Genomic DNA, 15,896 nt, shown 5'->3' with positions numbered 1-15,896 from the left:
CATCTGCTTTTGGCCGAATTCTTTAAAGAAAGATTTATCAATAACAGCCGAGCGTATACAGGATTCAGAGTTCCTTCTATCCTTAATGTATAAAAACGTGGGCTACATGATCAAGAAAAATATAAAATGTAGCTAACTCATTGGAAGATCGAACGATCTGGATTCTTTGGGCTGATGCACCGATACGGCTTACCACCCATCTTCTTCACACTTTCTACGGCAGAAAACCGATGGTACGATTTGATCAAGCATTTACAAAAATTCCACAATTTCACGGATCTTGCACTAGCGAAATTCAATGAAATGCGCGTGAAAGACGAAAATGATATGATTAAAAAAAGTCCCACTATCTGCGCACTATAGTCTGATTATGAAGTGAAACAACTGGAAATCTCTTTTGTTTAAGCAAGGTTCGTTTGGAACACTCAAGAGGAAAATTTCTTCAACCAAACCAAATTTCAGCAGCATTGCGGTCCACATTTTTACTTTTTAAATTAGTTGAGTAATGTTTCTCAATACAAAGACGACGCAGCGAAGTGGATCTAGGTTTCGTAGGTACAATAACATCGTGTTCAAAAACATTCATAGTCGTGAGAAATCGGGTGCATCATCAAACGTACACTAACTAAAAGAAACAGAAGAAAATCACTAAAAACGACGAACACGAGTTTCGTAGGATTTATATTCCATTTTTCCCGATGGATAAAACTGGATTGGTAGAGCCTTTAGTCAAAGAGGACTCTAGTTACAACAAAGAAAGTCATTCTAAAATTCAATCCAACTTGGAAAAACTCCATCATAAAACATTTTTATGTCTAGGAATTGCAATGCCGGATAAAAAATTCAATACCAGTATTCAGTATTTTAAAAGCGTGATACCGGAATACCGGTATTGATACCGGTAACTGAAATTTCTCAAAAACATTTTGACAACATATTGTTTCGTTATCAAATTTCATAAATTTGTACAAAATTTGTATTATTTATGAAAAAGTATTTTGAAAAAAAATGTAAAATGAGGGAACAAATATCATAATAAAAAAATCAACAATTGCAGAAAACGTAATGCACCCATTGAATTGTTTCTGAGCCCAGAACTTATTTAGTGCTCAATTTTCCAACAGTTAAAAATACTCTTTCTGAATTCACACAGGTCGGTGGTATTTCAACAACAATGCGCAAAACACCTCTAATTGCTTAGAAGTCCTTCCTCTTCAAATAATTCGTCTATAGCGTGTTTTTTTTGAAAAATTCCTTTTGTTTATGTGTGTATGTTTTGTATTCCGTGTATTATTGTTAATAAATTTTTAGGAATTATAGCTAGTTGTAATTTTTTTTCGAGATACATTGCTTTTCCAATATTAACATCATTTTGTCTTAAGCTGGGGAGTTTTATGTTTGATTTTTATTATTAGCCCTTTGGTTTGAAACGCACGTTAAACTTGATAAAAAATTAATCTTGTTAGTTTCTCTTATTCGTTTTCTTTACAATTACAATTATGTAAATATCTGGAATTATGTTGCAAATGGTTATGCTTAACCTCTATGCAAATTTTTAAGGCACTATATATTTAACTAAATTAAGAAGGTACTAAATATTATATTGCTATGTATAAAAGGAAACATGACTGCAAACCAATACCGGTGACAACAAATTAAACAAGAAAAAGTTGTTTGTCAAAATTTAGTGCAGTTGCGATAGATATTTAAAGAAAATATCATAAAGTATTACTGCAATTGATTCTTGGAATCAATTATTCGTAAAACAAATACATTCGAAATTACACTCGAAATTAACTTTCATAAAAGGGAAAGTGAGAGATCAGGGAAATAGAAAAAGTAAAAACATGATGCACAACGATGCGATTAATCTCACCATCTAAGTAATGAAAATATAAATTTGCAATCTTTCCGCTACTTTTGTTTAATGATATTCTATTCGTGATTTTGAAGCCACATTTTTACATCAATAGATTTATTTTAGCTCTGTGTCAGGGAAAATAAAGGTACGTAAGTAGATATTTAGTAAGTAAAATTGAAAATTCTTTAATTTAAACAATTTATTATTTTCAGCTAATACCTAAAATACCGGTATTTTCCCCCTGCAAATACCGGTAGGGGAAACCCGGGTAACGTGAATACCTTAAGCTTTTCTTGATTATTGTCGTTTAGTTATGACTTTAGAAATTGAAACAAATGTTTATAATCAGTCTTCATTTAATGAACTTGCGTAATGCAATAACAGTTGTCCTTAATATTAATTACACTATTAGATATAACGCCGGTTTTCAAAAATGGCAAGAATATCCACTTTGCCCAACACCCCGGGTAAAGTGGATTCGTTACTAGGGCAAAGCGAACAGCAACGTTATTTGTCATGAAATTAAATATTAAAAACAAAATATCCATCGAAAATTAAAGGAACATATCCAAAAAACATTTTTTGCTACAATGCTGATTATTGTAGTAATTGCAAAGAAAGAAATTAAAATTAAAAATAAAATAAACGTTCAAATTAAAAGGAACGTATATAAAAACATTTTCTTTGCTGCAGTGCTAATTATTGTTGCTATTACAAACAAAGAAACTAAACTTAAGAATAAAATAGGCATTGAAAATTAAAGGCTTGTATTAAAAAGCATTTTTCTACAATACTAATTGTTGCAGTAATTATTGTAACAAGCAGAGAAATTTTTTTAAAAAAGTCAACATACAAAATTTAGGAGCATATTTAAAAAAAAAAAATTCTTCTACAATACTAATCATTGCAGTTATCACAAACAAAATCATTACCATTTTCGAATGCTGAACACTCTTTATGACACCACTGAGTACAAATACGACATTGTATCCTGTTTTCCATTGCTGATCATCTTCTTCAATGAACATTTCATCACAGAAAATGCACGTTACATCATCAAATTTCTTTACTTCCTTCTTCTTATCATTCTCTTATGCAGTCCTATGTTTTGCAGCAGAGATTTTTGATTAGTCTTTTTGATACTTCGTCTTTTTAATAGTCTTCTGAGAAGCTTTAGTCGAAACATCATCTAGTTACTTCATGACAGTCTTTTGTGATTTTTCAAATTTTTGTCTCTGATTGTTCTTTACTGGAGTACTTGTCTGGAGTGTAGATCTCTGTAGTTTTTGTCTACATGTTGTTATTGGTTTAACAGGCTGAGCAATAGGTAGTAAAACTGAAGGACTGTAGTAGTTCGTTAAACATCCAGGTTTTGATGAAGCGGCGGGAACATCATTACCTTGGATTTATTCTGTTGTTTCAGATCCCATGGGAGTATAAGGAGAGTCTTCTGTGGTAGTATTGTCTTGAGATCTTAATATTGAAGGACTTCCAGATTCGGATGAAGTGACTTGTCATAACTGGGCAAAGTGAATATGGTATTCACTTTGCCCAATCCGCTTTGCCCTTCATGTACATTTTTGAGGTTACTAAAAATTACTAAAAAACCAGAGCATCTAAACTCGTCGTCTACGGAGAGTTGAAAACTACATAACCGTATATCAAATCCTACTCATAACAAGGAACATGTCACAAACACTATTAAAGTTATGAATGAAGCACTAACCTCTGTAAATTAATTCTGTTTTCCAAAAAACAAATTTTGTTCGGTCACTGGCATTGTGTGACGCGAACTCGTCTCGACATGTGTGCCGCACACGGAGCGGCGACAGACGACTGTTGCTATGACAACGCGGCTGCCAGCCAACTAATTATTTGGGAGTTATAAGCAAAATTCTCTTTGCCCGGGGTATCCACTTTAGCAGGGTTTCCCCTACAGGGCTGATGACTGCTAATAAGCACGAAACTGCAGTCCTCGGCTGGAATGACTGAACTGGAGGTGTATTTCACGTATTTCTGTCTTAGTCTTGGCTATGGGGTGTAACTTACTGGAAAAACTATCCATGTCTATCGAAACATTTCTGAAAAACTGAATCTGTCTTTCGAAGATGACATTTATTCCGTGAGACCGGGAATAAATCCCCCGACTTTAATGTTGAAAAAGAATATGGACGAAATTTTGACCAAAAACTACAATCCCAAAATCATAGATTTGATTCAATACAATATTGAGGTTCAATTTATTTTGAACGGTTATACGGTCGAAGACTACTTAATGGATTACTTGAACAAAACCAATCTTGGCTTATCGAAGAACTTTCGATTATGCATCAAACAGGCTAAAGAAGAAAATTCGTTTCTGCGTCAAACATTAAACACAGTGACGAAAATAATCATCAATACTGTTCAAGTGACTTTCCAAGAAGCTACGTGGTGTCCCCTCGAACTTCCGATGAACGAAATGAATGACGCGGATATTTTCCGTCCGACATTTCTTCACTCCGAACGATCTCGAGTCATTAAACCGAAGTAATGTCCTCAATCGATGGATTTGTCATCGGAAGATGTGTTCGACTAGAATGTCTGAAACAGGTATGCGGATCGATATAGATGTTCAGAAGATTTATGCCCGAAGATTTCGCAGCCTGGCATGAAAATACTAGAAAAGGGTAGGAGAATTATACAATTTTAGATGACGGTGCACACGAGAGCCAAAATCATTCAGTGCTGGAACTATAGCAAACCTGTAGAAAGGACCATTTATTATCGCGAGCAAGTCATGTTCTACACAAATCGACAGACGAACATAGCAGACGAGATTTGATCACAGTTTTCGCAATTTATGAAAATCGCGAGGAACATAATAAAACCAAATGCTCACACAAATAAACGAAAAATAAACTGATAGCACCTTTTGAACAATGCAGCTAATATATTTTTAAATAAAAAAAATATTTAATCGTTTTCAAAAAAAAGGGAATTAAAAACATAAAGAATGGGTGTCGGACTGATTTTGGGATAAAGGAGTCGAAGTAAGAGTAGGGAGAATTACTTTAAAATTCCAAGAGTAGACGTCGGTCATTTACCCGCCGTGTCTACATTGCTGCAAAGGCTTCTGAGTCATAGTCAGAAATCGTCTGATTTTGGGGTACAGGAGTCGGAATCGAATTCGGAAGTTAGTCATTTTCCATCCGACTTGGTAGCCTTTGTTTAAATATTTGCGCTTTGAATTTATTTCACTTTCATTCAGTCATCTCTAACTTCAGTTTATCTCTAACTTGCATCAATGTTAATTGTGCGAGATATAGCATTTCGATTTTCAATAATACTCTTTTTTTCTTAAAACCCAAAATTTAGAGTGGTTCAGAATCTGCTCAACTTTTGCATTATTTTGCGCCAAAAAATAATTTTTCGTGTGGTTCGTAAACTTTGAATTGTTCAAAAATTACCCTTTAAATAGATATTTTAGAAAAATCTTTTATATGCGTGTTTTTTATCACGATCTTTTTCAACAAACTTTGTTTGAAACAAATATTCGCCTACAAATTTGCGATCTATGTTTGCCTTAAGTTTCTCTGTAGGCACCTTATGTTAAGGATTTTGAAATATTAAAAACTGAACGAATAATTGTGCTAATCTGAAAAATATTTTTTTATACTTGTTCTTCATCAAAAGATCTTTCCAACAAACTGTGCTCTGTGTCCAACAAATAGGCCTAAGTTCAGCATTAATCACTGCTTTAAATTTCGCAGTAGTGACTATTCAATTTGGTTGAACTTTAAAAAAAAAAAAAAAAAAAATGCTCAAATCAAAATATATTTTCTATACATGCTCTTCATCATAAGCTTTCTTCTATAAATTTTGTAGCAAATTCGCTTTTAAGTTCGGGATTTGTATTTTCCGTGAAGTTCCCCGTTGACACGAATGTTAAGTTTAGTGAATTGTTCAAAATAGAACAAAAAATCATTCAAATCAGAAAGTGAAATATGGGAATAAGGAGTCATTACCGAGAACCTTTGAAAAAAAAGTTTTTTCGAATTGGACTAATCACTTAAACGTAATTAGAGGGGAGAAGGACACAGACAAACCGACAGACACAATTTCTACATCTGAAAAACCTATTTTCTAATTTTTCGATATTCAATCATTTAATTATAATTTTGTTTTTTTATTTATTTCATTCATTTATTTGACTTCTATTTTTAGTGATGTTTTAAGAATACTTCTTTCATTCTTTTTTCTTCTTTCTTTTACTGTTATTTGAAAGTAGGCTAAACTGAGAACATGAGAAACCATTTTTGAGAAAATGGTGCTATATTAAAAGCGCAAAAGGTCCAATTTTTAATATTAAGTTCTTTTGTTTCGAGTACTGAAAGTTTGATTCTGAGTACTAAAAATGCTTGAAATGAAGTAACTTTGTCTCAATAATAACATTCGTAATCATATTTTAACAGAACAAACTGCATTTTTAGGCACTTTTTAATTTGACTAAAATAAAATGGTGGCTTCAAGCAAATCCACTGTGCCTCAGAGCGATAACTTACAATTTATAAAACAGTTTCGCTCAGTGTTATGCAGTCATAAAGATACAAAAATCATAAAGAGTAATAGATGAATAGTCTAGCGTTTTTTGTTTTTTTTTCTCCTACTGCTGGCAGAAAAATGCAATTGTAAGAAAAACGTAATACGTAAAGAAAAGCACTGCAATTTTGAAAAATCTCGGAATCAAGAACAAAATGCGTAATAGGATGAAAACATGGCCGTAAAAAAGAAGTAAATCGTCATATGTCTCCTTAAAGTAATTCTATTAAATAAAGGCACAGTGATTGATGAAATACGCCAAAAGATACACTTCCTTATATTCTAGAACTCAACCATTTTTGAGCTAACCTAAAGCTCCCATCTATCACATGGGATACCTTTTGGCATTCCGAAAGAATGAAAGAGGATGTAAGAATAAGACTTTTTCCATTTCCTTCCGTGGTGATATTAAAAAGGTAGTTTCAAACTTGAAGAAAGCATTTCTTTCAAACATAAAAAATGTATACATGTGATGATTTCCTATCTTGAATGTATTTCTTTTCGACTTTCCATATCGGATTTTTATGTAAGAAAACCAATTTCATGTGTTTGCTTAATCTCGCAAACTTAGCCATCGTCCAAACAAAAACAAAAGATAATAAATAAATAAATTATACCCAAAAGCACATGTAATGAGTAATATCAACATCTAAACTTGGTCTTTATTTAAAAACTAATTAAAAAATAAATATTCGTACGGTAAAATCAAATTGATTAAATCCATGCTTTTATTAAAACTTGACAAAATTTGAGAAAGTGAGACACGGAAAATGGATGATATGATTTTTTTTTCCTTGTACTAATTGCAGTTTTATATAATCTAAGTCTACGATTTGTAAGTTATAATATATTATAATATAATGCTAAAGTAGCAATAAATATATTTTTAAAAAGTCAGCATTACATTAAATTAATGCATGTTCACCTATTAATGATGTGTACTACAAACTTTTCCATCGTTGAGCTACCTCTAAATATAGCCAAATAGAGTGAAATTTTACCTTTTTTTTCTTTTGTTTTCAAAAAAAAAAAAAATTACACACACACACATATATATATATATATATATATATATATATATATATATATATATATATATATATATATATATATATATATATATATATATATATATATATATATATATATATATATTTGATAATTTTCACACAAATCTTCGAGTTTTTACTTCAGACCCAGTACATCGTTTTTCCTAGGTTTGCAAAATATTTTTAAAGTGAGGTAGCACTAAAATTAATCTTTTTAATTACTTTATATCATCTAAAGATTTTACGTTTAATAAGAATGAAATAATGCATTAGAAAATTTCCTTAATCGTACGCTTTTCTCACTGTATCCTGATAGTGTGCATTTTTTTTTCGATAGTTTTGGACGGTCTGTAAAATAAATTGCTTTGTGACTAATATTTGGTAAATTAAATGTGAAATTCGTCGATTAATTGTGCTCCTCTTTCAGTTGTATCATTCACAATTTTCAGTATTTTAACGATCTCTCTTCCCTTTAAATAGCTTCCTTCATTTTGCCTTGAATGAGGATCAAATAGGAAAAAATCTTTTAGTATTTGTAATTTATCAAACAGTTTTATTGACTCTTAATTATTCTATAAAGAGGAAGATCTTACTAAAAAAGTATTCCAAATCTTCCACTGTTACCTGAAATTTGTTAAACAGTCATCAGACACGTCTTCCTTATCACAAGCATTTTTGGACCAGTCTTTTCCTATCTTCAAAGTTAATTCCTTCATACAATACGGACAACGCTACTAGTTCATCCCATACCATAAGTGATCTATGAATTTTCAATCACTGCTTCTGCTGCATGTTTGTCATCTTTTTGTCCGTTTTGCTGCTAATCTTCATACATCATTTAAGTGTAAAACAGCATTACTGGCTTTCTCTTTATGTAAGGTCAATTTAAATTGTTTCCTAAATACATAAATTTTTAAACAATAAATTCCTTTTGCCACCCATCTGGCTCAGGGATAAACTCCAGGTTGCCGAAAAAATATCCCTGAAGGAGGAAATTCACCAGGAAATATTATTACAAGTTATGAGAATTATCAGTAATCTTTCTCAACTCTGCTTTTTACGAACAATAATATGTCATCTACTTCGTCTTTTAGAATTTAAGTGGTATGTGTACTTGATTAAAATGTTATAAGTTCTGAATGATGGAGATTTTTCCACAAAATTTTGAAGCGCTTAAATAATTGAATATCTGATTTAGAGAACTAAGAAAGACAAGAACTTCTTTAAGGACACACTCTGCAGTACGATTTGAAGTGCATAATGATGGCAATCTAAATGTAATACATTACCGTTCAGTTTTTGCTCTAAAAAAAATGCATGCACAATTTATACGGTTGGTATTGCACGTCGTTGTATCAAACACTACAGCTAGAAGAGTTAGCAATAAATAGCTATCGTCTAAGATATTATATACAACTGAAGAAATATCTAAGGAATTCCGAGTAGCTGTTTCATATTAGGACCTGAAGCTATCACGGTAATCCTGTTGGCGTTCTTTTTCCAGTTACATCTGGATGTAGCTTTGTATCCCAGTGAATAACTATAAAATCTAAATTTAACTTCATGAAATTTAATTTTACCTCTTGAAGATTTTCTCTTGCTCTCTTAAGGAATGTACGATTGATCACTAGGTCATTTGGATTTAAATTTACTGCATCTACATAGGCTGTACACTGCAAATAAACCTGCGCAATTTGGAACACTTTGTTTCAGAAAAAGTGATCTAATATGTGAATGTGCGCTATGAAGTGTTCTGAATAAGCTCCATCAGAAGGAAAGTGTTCCGAATATATTCTGGATACTGAACCTCGAGTGCCAACACATCGGAGTCCAGGCAGCAGATGGTTCGTCAACACATTTGAAAACATGTTTGGTCACATTTGGGCACACTTGTAAAATCATTGCTTTATTTGCTGCAATGAGAATGGCTAGATGAAGATTGGTTGGTTGTACTATATACTGTATGTATACACTATTAAATTAAATGACGTTATTTTTACTGTAAATTTTGTAACATTTTTTCAATACCCTAACTCATAAACTTAACTCAAAGAACTTAGTGCTACGAAATTGTGACGTATTTCATCACGTGGGAAAATTTCTGCGAAGCTACGCAGAAAGTATTTGTAAACATTGTTGTCGACTTTATAATTTTCATCTGTAACTGTTTTGGTCTGGTTTAGAATAATTTAATGCAAGCTACTTATTTCCATTACTATTCATTACATTATGCTTAAACATTTGAAAATTGACTTAGCACTCGCAGAGCGTTGCGCTCCATATGTTGTGTACATTATGCGTTAGCATTTGTACATTAAGCACTTGTACATGTCTGAGCATTCACATTTTGTTTTAAATAAACTTTTATTCATCATACTGTTTAAGTTGTAGAAGAATCAAAATAACTAAATTTAAAAATTATACGATTGTAATCCAGATGTTTGACCATCGATTATGCTTGGAGCAAGGATCCCTAACTTTTATTGTTATTTGTTACACTTTATAAATTTATGAAATTTGAGTCTCACAATTTAAATTTAACACAAATGCATAGTAAAGCAAAAAAAAAAATGATGTTTGAATTTCTACTCTGAGCTCCAAATATGCAAAAAGTTATGTGAAATATGTTGATCTGATTTCTGAAACTACTAAAGCTTATATAGGCTTGTATAAATGTATGTATGTCTCAGTACATATATCGGACCTGAAATTGTTCAAAAATAGGACTGGGAAACAAAATGTTAAAAATCACTGGTTTAGAAGATAATTCTGAGAAATTTACCTATTTTTTTGCCTTATTTAAATCAATTTTTCAATTTGCTGTTCGACACGTTAATAAAAAGTTTTATGTTTTGAAAAATTACCATGTGCTATTTAAGAAAAATGTACAACTTGATGAACTAAAACTAAATAACATATGATGAAAATTTTGACGAAAAACGTGTAATTATACAATGTTATCATTTACAATTGATGAGTAAAAATTTAATTCTGTCGCAGATATTAAAGAAATATTTCAATATTATACATATATTTTATGCAAACTATTTAACACTATAAAAAGAGGCTCAGGGGGCCACAGACTAGAATACTCGGAATTTTCAGGGCTTTTAATTATAAAAATTCTAATTTTAGCTTCAGTAACGCAATTTTAGGTCATATTTTTAATGTTCGGAAAAGAGGTGTAGGGATACCTTCTCGAGATATTTGTTAAAGCTGATGTTTTTCAAATAACGTTTAAGCTGTCTTTGGGTGATGTAAAGGTGAGAAAACGAGGGGGAGATCTAGAAAAATGAATTAAACTGGGTGAATTCGTGCTTAGTCTTACTGGAACGACGTTACTTTTCAAGAAAAATAATTCCGCTTCCACACAAAACTGGCCAAAAATCGTTATTCAATCATTTATCATTAGCGTTTCTGGAACTGGAACATTTACGAATTCACCTCTGATACACACGTACTTACTGACGCCACGAGAAAACTCGTGATAATGAATTCAGTAATTATCAAAAAAGGACATTTTGATTGCCCGTCCATTCATATGCACTTGCAGACCGGTCGAAAACACCAAACATACATCTGGGAATGAGTTAGGTTTTTTGGCCTAATTCAAATGAAATTGTTTTTTTTTTTAATTTAATGCATTTACTCCTGTGCTTTGCACAAGGAAGAAAAACTAAACAGTAACTAATTGGTAATTCTATCTTTGCAGCGCAGTTTCACATAAATGATTAGTTATTAATTAATAATTAATTAAATAATGCATTTTAATGGTATAAAAGAACGCTACTTTCTTTAATGGTCACTGATCATAAACAGAGCAGTAGACTACTGAGTAGCTGAGTAGTAGGAACGTAAACAAATTAGATTTATAGAAAGTAGTAAAAAAGTTTTTGTTCTTGAGGAATTTTCTTTTTTAAATTAATTTCTATAACCATTTGTTTTTGACACATTTTTGTTTACTTTTTACATTATTGATTGGCTTTGAAAACTTACTTATAGAAATTTATATTTCAAATTTAGTTGTCATTTCTGTAGTAAATATGATTTTGTATTACAATTTCCTGCTACTTTTTTTACTCGTTTGTCATTTTGCTGTAAATTATTCAATTGGTTTTCAGATACCATTAGATTTTAAACTTTCATACTAATAATGCAGATTTATAATCATATTCACTCAAAGCCTAAACCCATCATCAAGCCTGCAGTCTCAACAAAAATGAATTTAGCGAGTAATTTTTCTTTTCATAAGCTTCTTTTATTCTTGGGTAGCACACATTCCGGGAGGATATTAGTAATCGGTAATTGTTCCGAAACATATCCTTAAAACTGTACTAAAACGTGTGCCACAAAATGCTTAGCGCAAGTGTTCAAAAACCATTCTTTTACACTATCCATGAAATATCTAAAATGTGCGCTAAAAAGGATATACATGTTCCGAACAGTGTTTCTAGAAGTGCTTTGAAAACTGACCGGAAAAAGTGTTCTAAAAAAGGGGACAAGTGTACGTGTTCAAAAGGTTTATGACATGTGTTCACAAAACGGTTCTAATAACTATTACAAAAATAGTGTTCTCAAAAAGGAGACAAGTGTACGTGTGCAAATAGTGTTCAAAAAGTGTTTAAGTATTTGCAGTGTAAATAAATGAACAACATCTTTATCCCTAATATGACATCTGTCTAACAGTGATGAAAGGCGAGCAGATATCAATACTGTCTGACCACGGATTGTATGGAAAGACAAACATCCATTTTGCAGCCAGAAATGGACGAATCTATTATTTTTTTACCGATGTCAGCTGTTGCAAAGCAGAGTCTCATTCAACTGAGTGGAATACGCGCATCAAATTTTTACTTTTCCTCTTATTCACATAGATTCGTCTTATCTGGACATTTGAAAATTCCATGCAATCCGTGCTTGGACAGTAGTTGTCAAGCTTTTTTGCATTGTGATAGACCAACTGTAGAAAACAAAAGTTCAACAGATTAGGATAGATACCCATTTCAGTTTCTAAATCTTGTGAATCGCAAGAATTTGATGATAATAAAGGATTATGTACTGAAATAGAAGAAAATTAATTTAAAGAAAGAATTTCAACATTGGTCCGATCTGGATTTTTTTTTAAATTTATATTTTAGCTATGGAAAATACAGTATATTTTTATGTTAGGAGCAATCGAGGATATTTCGAAATTTATATTTTAAAAATTAAAAATTGCATAAGCATTTAAGTTTGTTTATATCTAAAGAACAGCGAATTAAAATATAATTGCAATTACTTATATTTATAGCATTGAAACCTTGCGACTCTATTTGCCACACCTATTACTTACACAGGGAATTTTGTAAATCAACACACCCAAAGCCTGGAGGAGGCAATTTGTTGTTGTCAAAGATCGTTCATTAATGTCCTTGGAGATTCATTAATGGCCTATAGAATATCTTGTGTCCATCTTGATGGGAAGAAACGTTCCCCTGTTGCTTGGTTGGAACAAGCGCAGAAGAGCGGTACGCTTGACTTAAGGCCATTGGTGTGTTTAGAATTTCATTCTATGTAACATGTGAAATTTTACAGAATGAAAGTGAAAGAATAGTCGGTCTGGAAGTAGCAGCACTTATTTAGGTTCAAAATTACTTTAAATATAAAACGTTAGAGTATTTTTACATAAAAATGAGAAATTCCGCAGTTTTTTCTTCGAAACTCGAAGAAGGGGGCCCTAGGGGCACATGTTAATATTAATAGATTGACTTAAAATTTTGCAAGGATCATTTATTTGTACAATGGAACAAATTGAGGGGGCTTCGCGTAAAATATCTGCAACTTCAAAAATAAGGACCACCCTAATATAGCCACCCTAATGTGCAGATCATTTCTTTTTCAAGGTCTACTTTCCGATTGTTTCTTCCTTTTGATGATTCACCTGAATTCGCTTTCGTTACTTATTTTCAAGGTATGTTTTCTTGTTAAATTTTCCTCCAAGACTCTCGGGAAGGATAGCAAGTTATTGGGACCTTTCCTCTTGCTAGACAGAAAGGACCTTGTGAACTTAGGGAACGATCTCCTCTTGAGAAAGTGTCGGTCCCTGGTTCACCTTTTTTCATTTTTATGTTCATGTGTTTTGCATCTTCAATTTTATTTAGATTATTTATTCATGAATATATATATATATATATATATATATATATATATATATATATATATATATATATATATATATATATATATATATATATATATATGGGTGTTCTCATGTATGTATGTATGCGCGCGTGCGAGTGTGTGTGTATCATGTTTATGTACACATGTCTCTCCACTTTACATTTCTTTTCAGCAATAATTATATGCATTACAAAGTAACACGTCATGCATTTTGTTGCAAGTTTTTTTTTTTTTTTTGTCGCTTTTAAGCATATGAACAAAGGTAAAGAAAACAACTGTTACCCTTCTCTGTTTATAATTAACGCATTCATCCTACTTTGTGCTTTTTACCAAGTTACGAAATACTTGCTAAATTATATAACATTAGTTACAACATTTCGTTTCTCTGCTCCGGTAACAGAAATCCGTTTTTTTTTTTTAAAGTTCACTTTCACTCTCACAATAGCAACAAAGGCCATGCGAAATATGATAAGCTTGATAATTAAAGTCAACATCGCACAATTTAGCTCCAAGAAGTGTTTGCATCAAGGCTTTTGGCTATTTCAGATAGGAATAACATACATTATTTTCGTGCTACATTGTACATGTTTATTCGCCTTTCTCATTTTCAAGAGTGCATTTAAGAAAGTAGATGCAGAAAATTGAATTTATGTCTGAAAGATAAGGAACTTTGCTTCGTTAATGTGTATAAATGTTTATGCAGTATTTAATAAGCTGGAAAAGTTTTAATTAACTGTACTAGATAGTAATTTTTCTCTCTTTTAATGAAAATTAAAATCAAATATGCAGTATATATTTGTTATTTTCTTCAAATGCCGAAAATTAGGGTCTAAGTCATAAGTTAATGAGAATTCCAGTACAATTTAAAAAAGTCTTTATATTGAGAGAGCACAATTCAATTTTCTAAATGTTCAAAAGTCATTACTTGTTTAGAACCCCATAAAATGCATTCTGGTGACCACTCTAATTCTATAGAGATGGTCTCGCAAATAGCATGCCCAGTGATACCTTTAACGACAACTCCTGAAGGATAACTTGGATGACTGGAAATCGTTGATCTTTTTTGATAGAGCAGCTTTTTTAAGGAGAATATTACATGCTTTTACTGACATGAATCAACATCTAAAGTGTTCAAATTAAACCATAGTATTATACAAATATTTCATTGGATGAAAAAAATAGGTATGACATAATAACACTGAATGTTATAACATATTTTAATGTAAATTTTATTGTAATGTATAATAACGTATGAAAAATTGTAATTTTAGTGATATGCGATAAAAAAATACAAATATTTAGTTATGATTAATTTGTTGTTATACATTGTAAAATAGTAAATATGTACAAGTTACATAAAATCCATGAATTGTTTCGGTAAGAAGGACTCTCAACTAAATGGTCAGGTTATCAAGCTTCTAATCTAAGAACTAGTGCGCATTGAAATTGTAATTTGCCTCTTTTCACGCGTTTTGTTAAGTAGAGCCTAGCGCGATGGCTGTCGCGAAACAACTTCTAACTCTCTTCTGCCACGCGGTTATAACAGATACATGAAACCAATTACAGTCAAACTCCGATACAACGCCACTGTCGGATCCGATTTTAGGGTGGCGTTATATCGAGTTAGGCGGTATATCGAATTTTAAGTATATGACAACAGATGTAAAAGTAAAATATATTAGTTTTAAGAAATATGATCAAATTTACTTACCTCTATGAGTTCAAATGTCAAAAATAAATTGATTTTAGAGATCCACCAATATTTTTTTTAAATATTTTTAATCTTTTATTTCTTCTCAGAGACAAAAAATTTTAAAATGCTGCATTGACTTTTTTTGTTCAAAATAACTGTTTCTATGTCCTTTTCTAATGCGAGAAGGTTGTTCATCATTTTCCTATCACTTGCATTTTTGTCTAAAAACCTTCTTAGTTTCTGGAGGCAATCTTTTGCAACCTCAGAGTTGATATTCTCATCTTCATGTTCAATAGTTTCTTCTTCAGACAAATCAGAATTTGAATCTGGTGCTGTTAGTTCAATAATGTCCTCATGAGTCATATCTTCGAAAGTTGATGCAGATTTATCAGCATCAATGAATTCATTTGCTGTAAGTGGATGTTCCAAAACAGTTAATTCGTCGATGCTATCCTGTATTTCCTGCATTTCGACATGATTTTGAACACTACGTTTTTCGCCATCTACTAAACCTGTGTGTCTCCAACAATTTAGAATAGTATCTGGTGTAACT

This window comes from Uloborus diversus, chromosome 1, assembly GCF_026930045.1.
Source record: "Uloborus diversus isolate 005 chromosome 1, Udiv.v.3.1, whole genome shotgun sequence".
Classification (NCBI taxonomy): domain Eukaryota; kingdom Metazoa; phylum Arthropoda; class Arachnida; order Araneae; family Uloboridae; genus Uloborus; species Uloborus diversus.
Note: the sequence above shows the minus strand (reverse complement) of the source record.